The sequence below is a fragment of the Oncorhynchus gorbuscha genome, linkage group LG10 (assembly GCF_021184085.1).
Source record: "Oncorhynchus gorbuscha isolate QuinsamMale2020 ecotype Even-year linkage group LG10, OgorEven_v1.0, whole genome shotgun sequence".
NCBI lineage: Eukaryota > Metazoa > Chordata > Actinopteri > Salmoniformes > Salmonidae > Oncorhynchus > Oncorhynchus gorbuscha.
This window is the reverse complement of record NC_060182.1, coordinates 52421090-52431499: the sequence shown is the minus strand read 5'-3', so window position 1 is coordinate 52431499 and position 10410 is coordinate 52421090.

Below are 10410 nucleotides of genomic sequence, written 5' to 3'. Positions count from 1 at the left end.
AAGGATAAGGGCTAAAGACTATACGAACTGGCCGTCTAGCACGTTCAGAACAGAGAGTAAAAGGAGCAGGTTTCTGGGCACGATAGCATAGATTCAAGGCATAGTGTACAGACAAAGGTAAGGTAGGATGTAAGTACATTGGAGGTAAACCTAGGCATTGAGTAATGAAGAGAGAGATATAGTCTCTAGAGATGTTTAAACCAGGTGATGTCATCGCATATGTAGGAGGTGGAACAACATGGTTGGTTAAGGCATATTGAGCAGGACTAGAGGCTCTACAGTGAAATAAGACAGTAATCACTCACCAGTACAGTAATGGACAAGGCATATTGATATTAGAGAGAGGCATGCGTAGCCAAGTGAACATATGGGTCCAGTGAGTGGTTGGGCTGGCTGGGGACACGGCTAACAGTTAGTAGGCCGGAGCCAAACAAGCTAGCAGCTAGTAGACCAGGGTAAGCTAGCTGTTAGCAGGCCAGGTTAGCAAGCAAGCAGTTAGCAAGGGCTAGCAGTTAGCAGACCAGGCAGGCAAGCTAGCAGTTAGCAGACCAGGGCCCGGCAGTTTAACAGTTAGCAGACCGGGTCAGCAAGCAAGCAGATAGCAGGGGCTAGAAAGTTAGCCTTTTGGGGGGGGGACCAGTCGTGGAATTAGAAGGGTTCCAAGTAGCTCTAGGTAGCTAGCAGGCCGATATTGTAGCCCAGGAGTATGCTTCGGTGGTAGCACAGGAGCCCTGGCCGGGCTAGCTTCAAGCTAAATTGGTGCTTGCTCTGGGATGGAAACGCTAGCTAGGAGTAGTCATTGCGGTTAGCTAGTTGTGAAGATCCAGATGAAAATGTTCAGTTTGCGGTAGGAATTTGGGGATAAAAATAACAGGTCCGTTATGCACTGGTTAGAGTCACGTTGTTCGAACTGGCGAGAGCTTTCCGAGCTGAAGGTTAGCTGATGACCACTGGCAATGGTTTGCTGACTGCTATCTGGTAGTTAGCTGGCGAGCTTCAGTTGAGGGATTCCAGATCCGAAGTAAATATAAATACTTTAGGAATAAAAAGCAGATCCACGCCACATTGGGTGAGGCGGGTTGCCGGAGAGTATTTAGATGAGGTTTAGCAAAATATTTTAAAGGATATGCGACTAAAAATATGTAAAACAAAGGACACGAGAGGACAAGGACGTCTGACTGCTACGCCATCTTGGATCATAAGTCATTCATGCATACATACATACATACATACATACATACATACATACATACATACATACATACATACATACATACATACATACATACATACATACATACATACATACATACATACATACATACATACATACATACATACATACATACATACATACATACATACATACATACATACATACATACATACATACATACATACATACATACATACATACATACATACATACATACACACTCACATACATACATACATACACACTCACATACATACATACACCCACTCACATACATACATACACACTCACATACACACATACATACACCCACTCACATACATACATACATACACACTCACACATACATACATACATACATACATACATACATACATACATACATACATACATACATACATACATACATACATACATACATACATACATACATACATACATACATACATACATACATACATACATACATACATACATACATACATACATACATACATACATACATACACACTCACATACACACTCACATACATACATACACACTCACATACATACATACACCCACTCACATACACACATACATACACCCACTCACATACATACATACACATACATACATACATACATACATACATACATACATACATACATACATACATACATACATACATACATACATACATACATACATACATACATACATACATACATACATACATACATACATACATACATACATACATACATACATACATACATGAACACTTACATACACACTCACATACATATACATACACACTTACATACATACATACATACATACATATACACTCAAATGCATATATACACACATTTATTTTCCACCATAAATTCATTTAAAATCCTACAATGTGATTTTCTGGATTTTTTTCTCTCATTTTGTCTGTCATAGTTGAAGTGTACCTATGATGAAAATTACAGTCCTCTCTCATCTTTTTAAGTGGGAGAACTTGCACAATTCTTGACTGACTAAATACCTTTTTGCCCCACAGTACATACATACATACACCCTCACATACATACATACATACAAATGTCTGACATTTAAGCTCATGAATATAAAATATTTCTGTGATGTAGTTAGCTACAAATTTTGTTGAATCCATAAAGCAACGTAAACCCATTCCAGAGTCAGCAGCACCTTAAACCACTCTGACCCTCGGTGGCAGCTCATTGAAACGCTCAGCGAGCTATACAGTATGTGGCCACCACACAGCTGTAAACTGTTGACCTCTGCCTGCCCCCATCGGCCCTGTAGGTCAAGCCTCCGAGGACTGTGGGTAAAAAGGGAAGTGGGGGTTGGACTGCAGTGAACGCAATATGGAGAGGGTGAAAGAGCGGTAAGGGGTGGGGTGTGGGGTGTGGGGGGGGGGGTTGTGTCGCTCGTGCCAAGTGACACAAACCCCCCTTGGCAGCCTAATTAAATGTTCCACTTTTCCACATTCGCATTAAGCCTCCATCCAGCCGGAAGGAATGGACGCACCGGAGCAGTAGACCTCAGGAAAGGACTCTGCCCCCCACCCCTCCTTCCTTCTCTTTCGCTCCTCTCTTCTCCTCTCTTTCCTTTCTTTACATTTATGCTGTAGTAGTGTGCTTATGGCAAAGGGGAAAGAGAGTCTGTTATGCAGGAGACAGGAGCAGTCAGGAGGAGTCAGTGTCTTCATCTTCACTAGCTGCCTGTCCCTTAGCGCCTAAAAGAAGCCCTAGTGGGAATACTCATCAGTCATTATAGAAATGCCCTTTAATTTGCTCCCATTTCAAGTTTACATGAGGGAACACGATTAAAAGCATAGCTACAACACAAGAAAACAATGGGGAATATTATTGCAGATTAGAAGCAGCACGCTGAACTTGAGGCATTGGCACACAAACCACAGCACCATTAATTATTTTCTTCCAGATTAAGAAATACAAGCTGAAATAGATTGTGTGATTATCTCAATAAAGCATTCCATGGGAATCCAGCGATATCAGCACATTTTCTGGATTCCTGATATTCCTCCTTTAATGTGACTGTAAAGAGAGTATGCCGACAGGACGGTGGCCATTTGAGTGTGAACATATTCAGTGGCATAAAAGATGTTCTTTCTGTGTCGCTTTCTATTCCTTCCCCGTGAGGCTCTCGTTCTCTCTGTCTCGCTACCTCTTTATACACTTCTCAAGTTTTGCTGTGCTGTGGTGCACCTGATTTCTAGATGGCCATTGTTGACAATCTCACATTCTTCTCGGATCGAGCCTGACAAGCTACATTTCTTCTCAGATCCTCCAACTTAAGGGTGGGCAACATACAGCCTGTGGACGGTTTGATAATGTTTTATTATTTTGGGTTACAAAACACGTCAGGCCACTCTTGAATGTTTAAAACTAGATGTACAGTGGGGCAAAAAAGTATTTAGTCAGCCACCAATTGTGCAAGTTCTCCCACTTAAAAAGATGAGAGAGGCCTGCAATTTTCATCATTGGTACACTTCAACTATGACAGACAAAATTAGAAAAAAATCCAGAAAATCACATTGTAGGATTTTTTATTTATTTATTTGCAAATTATGGTGGAAAACAAGTATTTGGTCACCTACAAACAAGCAAGATTTCTGGCTCTCACAGACCTGTAACTTTTTCTTTAAGAGGCTCCTCTGTCCTCCACTCGTTACCTATATTAATGGCACCTGTTTGAACTTATCAGTATAAAAGACACCTGTCCTCAACCTCAAAAGTCACACTCCAAACTCCACTATGGCCAAGACCAAAGAGCTGTCAAAGGACACCAGAAACAAAATTGTAGACCTGCACCAGGCTGGGAAGACTGAATCTGCAATAGGTAAGCAGCTTGGTTTGAAGAAATCAACTGTGGGAGCAATTATTAGGAAATGGAAGACATGCAAGACCACTGATAATCTCCATCGATCTGGGGCTCCACGCAAGATCTCACCCTGTGGGGTAAAAATGATCACAAGAACGGTGAGCAAAAATCACAGAACCACACAGGGGGACTTAGTGAATGACCTGCAGAGAGCTGGGACCAAAGTAACAAAGCCTACCATCAGTAACACACTACACCGCCAGGGACTCAAATCATACAGTGCCAGATGTGTCCCCCTGCTTAAGCCAGTACATGTCCAGGCCCGTCTGAAGTTTGCTAGAGAGCATTTGGATGATCCATAAGAAGATTGGGAGAATGTCATATGGTCAGATGAAACCAAAATATAACTTTTTGGTAAAAACTCAACTCGTCGTGTTTGGAGGACAAAGAATGCTGAGTTGCATCCAAAGAACACCATTCCTACTGTGAAGCATGGGGGTGGAAACATCATGCTTTGGGGCTGTTTTTCTGCAAAGGGACCAGGACGACTGATCTGTGTAAAGGAAAGAATGAATGGGGCCATGTATTGTGAGATTTTGAGTGAAAACCTCCTTCCATCAGCAAGGGCATTGAAGATGAAACGTGGCTGGGTCTTTCAGCATGACAATGATCCCAAACACTCCGCCCGGGCAACGAAGGAGTGGCTTCGTAAGAAGCATTTCAAGGTCCTGGAGTGGCCTAGCCAGTCTCCAGATCTCAACCCCATAGAAATTATTTGGAGGGAGTTGAAAGTCCGTGTTGCCCAGCAACAGCCCCAAAACATCACTGCTCTAAAGGAGATCTGCATGGAGGAATGGGCCAAAATACCAGCAACAGTGTGTGAAAACCTTGTGAAGACTTACAGAACATGCTTGACCTCTGTCATTGCCAACAAAGGGTATATAACAAAGTATTGAGATAAACTTTTGTTATTGACCAAATACTTATTTTCCACCATCATTTGCAAATAAATTCATTAAAAAGTCCTACAATGTGATTTTCTGGATTTTTTTCTAATTTTGTCTGTCATAGTTGAATTGTACCTATGATGAAAATTACAGGCCTCTCATCTTTTTAAGTGGAAGAACTTGCACAATTGGTGGCTGACTAAATACTTTTTTGCCCCACTGTATATGTCCTGCAAATTGCTTTTGACAAACAAATCAGTCCCCAAAGAAATCTGTGTGGCTCCTCCCCTACGTCCTGAAATGCTGATGTGGCCGCTCCTGCTCTAGATCTAGTGTTGCACGGTATACCGAAACCTCTGTCCTTTTTCGATACTAGAACATGAACAACAGTTCGGTTTAGGATTTGTGTTACGTTAGGTACTTCTGTCAAATGTGTCTCACTGATCAAGCCGGTCTGTCAGCTCAACCGACCCCTTATTATAGCACACATTGTGCCTTCACCACTTACTCATTACTTGCCTGCACTGGGAGTCTGGGCTGTGTCATGTTATCTCCCCACTCATGATGCACAGAAGTTAACACACTTGAAAAATGTGACACGGCATGTAGAAATGTTGAAACTGTTAACTACTGTTCACAAAATAATATCCATACAGGCTGGATGACTTTACAATGGAAGAAGGTTCCGGTAACTTCCAGCTTTGCTGGCAAACTTTCCTTACTAGCTGACAGCCAAAGATAACACCAATTCACTACCCTAGTACTTTGTTTGTGATTTATTCCCAATAAAATGCAAAATATGCTGATTTCAAAGCTGATTGCCACCAAAAATGTTATTCATTCACTTATTCGGTCTCTCTCTGTCTTTTCCGAAGATTATATATAGAGCTGGCCAGCTTGTAGTCCTAAGATCCGGAAATGCCTTACCTCTGTTTCCCTAAGCTGTCCCTGTGGGCAAATTTAATGGGGAAAGAATAGGGTTTTGGAATAAATGAGAAAAAAACGAGCTTAACACAGGTTTAGGAAAACGTTTTCGTTCTATAAGATGATAGCAGCCAGTTAACACAACCTTTATGAATTATTAAGCATTTATGTGCTGTTTATATTACATACATTCTTCAAAATTCACAAAAGGTGATGTTCGCTGTAAGATCTCCTAATCCTGTGTTTGCCAACGCACACACACACACACTCCTATTAAATATGCATTCAGCTGTATTGTGGATAGGCCTGGACTACATCTTGATTTACCCAGTTTGTCAATAGAGATAAACCATGCAACTATTCAAATAAATGATTACCATTACGTAGTTACATTGGTCATAATAAAGTCAAATTGATTGTATAATTGATTAATTAATGCATACATGGCTGTCTCTGGATTTAAAAGAAAATGTAATGTTATTGAACTGATGATGGCCAATGATTGAACAGAGCAGTAGCTGAGTTTATCTGTCTAGATCAAGTGCCATTCTGTGGATTTGGCTAATATGCCTTGTTTCTTTGCCGTGGTATCGTTTTAGTATCGAGGATCTTGATGATATTGAGTATTGCGATACTAAACTTGGTATCATCGAATTCAACATTATGGTATCGTGACAACACTATCTAGGTCATCCTTGAGTTAAGTCATTACACTTATTCACTTTGTGTGTAGGAGTCACCAAGGGACAGGAATGCAGACAACATCATAAGAAAGGCTATTAGTTAGTCAAACTACGTGAGTTTGACTTGTGCTCCAACCGGAAGCCATTAACATTCCAAGCTGCCTGGCCTCCCTGCTCCAGACGAAATTCTCGTAAATTGCACTGGACGACCTTGTTGACACATTTCCCCATTGTGTGTTGTGGCTCCGTTGAAAAGCGCCACTGAAAACATGATTCTGTTTGACCTGTTTTGGAGCAGTGAGGGGGAAAACAAGCTGAGGCAGAGAACCACCTAAATAAAAACCTGACCTAAAGCGCTTCTTGTCAGGTGGCCAACTAACACGTTCCTTTGTCGGTTTCTAGTAAAGAGTGCTGTTGTTTTGATTGGGCCTTTTTCCAGACAACAAAACATGTCGACGAAACGTCCAGTGAGGTGAGAGCCGTGCGGAGGTCCTGTTTATCCATAGCTGCAGATGGTGGGGTTGACTCCTCCGCTGCCTGCTCAGAAGTCTCTGGCCACTTGAGTTATTTTATTCTCCAAGCCCCGGCTATTTGTTCACTTCTTCCACCACACACTCCAACATTTCCCCTCTTCTGTTTTTCGCTTCGCCTGAGCAGCGTTCCATTCTTCTTTGTTTCGAGGTACGCTGCATTTGTGACGCACTTCCTTCCATTGTAGCAGGAAGAACTGATACCCTCTGGGTTTTTTTTGGGTGGGGGGGGGTTACGGTCAAAAGACCAGACTTATTACTGTTAAGTGTGTTCATGTGTAATGTGATTGGGGATATTGACTATATCTTACCTTCACCCACATAGTCGTGTCCTGTTGCACATGGTGTTGTTGCAGCTTGTTTTTGCCACTAGGTTGGCTAGGGTAAAGGTTATGCTTCCATTACAGAATTGTATAGCAATTAACAACGAGTACAGAGAATTACCTTTTGTCTACTAGGCAATGGACTGCGAGTTGCCAACATACAAAGGACAAGTGTTGAACAGTAGTGCTCCTTAACAACATTGAGTCACCTTTCAGGTCGATTTTCCAGCATCAACAAACAAACAAAGAAACATTTGGTGGTTGCTACGTGATGGCAATTTGGCATTTTAGTCAGTGCTATTCCTCCTCTCCAGAGGTTTTCGCATAAGGCTCTTCTTTTCTCGACAGCACTGGTGTCCAATTGGAGACATTATTACATGCTGAAGTTATAGGGAGAGTGAGGCATTATGAATGCAGTGTTTGTTGACTACTGCTCGAATACTACTTGAGATATGCAAAGAGGCTAGCGCCTCATCCATAAGCAACTATTAAACTCTCCTTTGAGGGTGGATCCCTGAGATCACCAAATGTATCAAAGTCTGCCCATCCCTCCTTGAATAGATCACGGTTCTGATAAGGAAGATGGGAAGAATTATAGGATAATGGATAATGGGGGGGGGGGTTTATCAATCACTGTCAAGCTCTGACGTGTGTAAAACAATGGAAACTCATGGCTTGGATATGTCAAGACCCCATATAGGCTTTCTGATTTTCTGTTGGATAGAGACCATAGGGCAAAAACTGCAATTGGATGTCTATCTTGAGCTTGTCAAACCTGCAGTTGTTCCTAAGTCATTGCAAAAACTGGAAGGGTATTGTTTGACAGCCACATTACTTCTGTTTTCTGCTTGCTTTAATGTGATTGGTCTTATGGGAAGAAATGCACATCGGAATGAATACATTTTCTCCTCCTCTGTATTGCACATTCTCTTAAGGTCAGGAACGCTATTGTGCTGCTGTGCTCCTCTATTTCTTACTGCTTTACATTAGTCGCCAAGGTAACCTGCAAATAGAATTGCAGGAATGTATGTTGCTAATTTGGATCAGCTGTGTCTACCAATCTGATTTGGAATCCAATAGGAATCTGTGCATCACTTGTTCTATGAAATGTAATAACATTTTATGAAGACATCTGAAAAGTTTTCAATGGTAGGCGTCAACAAAGTGGTGCATAATTGTCAAAGGCGCCCTAGTCATAGATTGTTCTCTCTGCTACCACACGGTATTGGTATTGTTATTTACTGCTGTCATTTAATCATTTGTTTTTCTTATCTCTTACTTTTTTTGGGGGTGTTTTCTTAAAACTGCATTGTTGGTTAAGGGCGTGTTGTGTTCGGCGCATGTGTCAAATAAAATTTGATTTGATTTTTGATAATTGTCTTCATTTCAAATAAGTTGTATAAAATGTTATTTACTTGCTCAAATTCAGGTGGTGCTTATTAAATAGACAGCCCACTGTACTTTCAGTTATCTGGATAACATGTCAACTAATCTATAGTATGATAATAATGGTACAATAACAGCACAACTAGGCTGGTGATAAGTAAAAGGATGTATATCAGAATGTCATGCTGACATCATAAACGGTTAACCTATATGCCACGTGCATATGTTTGCAATAACAGCTCACTACCTATTTCCATGTCTGATCCTTTACCCCATTGCCCTCCGAGTCAGCACTTTAGCGCGTGCGTACATAGACAGCATTTGGAGTTATCAGATTAGCTAGTCTGATCACATGAGCTATTATCCAGGTTAGGGTGTAAATTAAACCTGTGAAAACAATACTGCCATGGAAGGAGGAAAGTGATACGGGGGGGGGTCAGTACCAAATATTTGTGTGTTAATTTACACATTGACTTAAACTTATACTACAAAGTTCATTTCCTTGGCTTAGTGTTAAATAAAGGGAACTGAGCCCACTTCAGTTTACAGCTGGTTAATCACATAATCACTTTGTCAGGTAAAATACCTAACTTCCTTGCACTCTCCCATATTAGCCCCATATACGGTATCTGTACCGGATGGATTGTTATTGTGATATTTGCACTGATGTCATGCTGAAATGAACATAAGCTCTGCAGCAAAACCAACCACACGTGATATGGATGGATATTGCAAGACCATTGAGACTGTGACCAGCTAACAGAATGGTGTTTTTTCTCTCATATGGTCATATGGAGGTGGATGGTCAAACACTGATCTTGATTTACACAGGTGTCTGAGATGTGTTATGTGTGCTTCCCGGCTGTTGGGTGAGACAGAAATAATAGGAACTGGGTTTAGCCATTGGAGGCAGTGAGTCTATCAAAAGAGCTTGACCATCTTGTTCTCATGGTACAGGAAATTACATATGTGTTAAATGCCATTGTCCTACAATGCTGATACTTGGGTAGAGCCTGTGTAAAACAATTAGGTAATAATTTAGAATTACTTTAATTAACAAACAGTTATAAACTATATAAATAGTGTACCGTACATATTGTTAATCAATTATGTCATAACTTTCATAAGAATGTAGGCCTATAAGCATTCAAATTAAATGCAATTCATAAGAAAATAACACAGTTGTTCAAACATTTTTTTATAAAGTAAAAACAAACATGATACTGAAACTTTAATTATGTTGTATCTATAGGCAAAGAATGATATTTACATACATGGTGTTTGCCTGTTTCCCAAACAAACTGGCCATAACTATGCCTATATGTGAACTGGTTTAATATGAAAAGTAACATTCTTTAAATTCCTCCTGTGTAAATGTATTCATTTTAATGGTTATGGACAGGTGGGTTAATTGGCATCTTTGTTTTATCTAAATGCTTTCATAATCCTCTCTCCCGTCTGCCTGACGTCACAAATGCACCTGCAGCATGGGCTATGTGGGGGATTGTATAAGCCTACTTATGAATGAAAAAAGCTTCACGTGTGATCCGAGGAATAGCCTA